Source organism: Otolemur garnettii, unplaced genomic scaffold, assembly GCF_000181295.1.
Source record: "Otolemur garnettii isolate 467f Iridium unplaced genomic scaffold, OtoGar3 scaffold06339, whole genome shotgun sequence".
Taxonomy (NCBI): Eukaryota; Metazoa; Chordata; class Mammalia; order Primates; family Galagidae; genus Otolemur; species Otolemur garnettii.
This window is the reverse complement of record NW_003858734.1, coordinates 1-1,127: the sequence shown is the minus strand read 5'-3', so window position 1 is coordinate 1,127 and position 1,127 is coordinate 1. Positions and strand designations below refer to the sequence as shown.

General features: G+C 40.7%; 1 long non-coding RNA gene across 1 annotated transcript; it reads left to right on the top strand.

The window, feature by feature from the left end:
* Positions 1–117: 117 nt before the first annotated feature.
* On the top strand, positions 118–999 carry LOC111722959. The gene is made up of 2 exons (XR_002771579.1): positions 118–307; positions 416–999. It is a non-coding gene; the product is annotated as an uncharacterized LOC111722959 (long non-coding RNA).
* The last annotated feature ends 128 nt before the right edge of the window (positions 1,000–1,127 follow it).

Sequence of the window (1,127 nt, the reverse complement as noted above, 5' to 3'; positions counted from 1 at the left end):
AGTTTTTAATATAAATGACACTAGAAATTCAAGACACACATTTGGTTTATTTGGGATGTTAACACATACAGGATACATTCGTGGTATTTATCTCTTGTTTAATTCCAAGAAAATTCGAATCAATATCGTCTAAAGACTAGAGACCATGCCACGAAGTCTACAAACCTTCTGCATCTAGAATCCCACTGGGCCTGGTCGCTTTCCCATGGACCAGGTCCTGCTGCTCTACAATCCCCCCACCAGCCCAGGGATGGACTGCAGAGGAGAAGGGCATGTGACACAGTAAAGGCCAGTTCAGAAGAATAAGGTGAAGTTAGTTCTAAGCCTCCAAATCTCAGATGGGCATATAGATACAGAAGTCTCTCAATTCCTTTATTCAAATAGTCTTAACAAAATGCTTACTTCTTTTCCATAGAGAATATCACAGAGAAGAAAAAGAAGGCTCCTGCTACACCAGAAGCCCTTAAGTAACAGTGAAGGAATTTCCCAGAGCTGTAGATCAGTTTCCTGAGAAAGCAGTTTGCCCAAAGATGCTTCAAAAGGCAAAGAGGAAGCTCATCAATGAAGAGCTAGGCTTTATCTCAAGGAATACAGGCAGATGTGCAGAACCGAGATTTACTAGCTAGGACGGCAACAGAAGCTGGCAACTTCTACTCACCTGCAGAACCCAAACTGACATTCATCAGGATCACAGAGATCAAGGCTGTCAGCCCAGATGTCCAAAAGCTGTTGAAGCTTCTTCACCTTTGCTAGATCCTCAGTGGAAACTTTGTTAAGGTCCATATAGCTTCAGTTAACATGCAGAGGATTGTAGAACCATATGTTACATGGGGGTCCTCAGACCTGAAGTCAGTAAATGAGGTTATTACAAAAGTGGTGACAGCAGAATCAATAGGGAAGACCAGACCAACAGGCTCATTAGAAGAATGAACTAAGCCATCTACCCTGACTATTTTGTAATCCGATCAGTTAATAAACAGTGACTGCTTTCAATCAAAATGCTTTTCTTTTATTTAGCTAATTACTACAAGTCTCTAACTAAAACCAAGTCTAGAACAGCTTGATGCATACAGTTAAATGAATCTTATAACCTTGTTTTTGGCTTTTGGTTTTTGGCTATGTTGCTT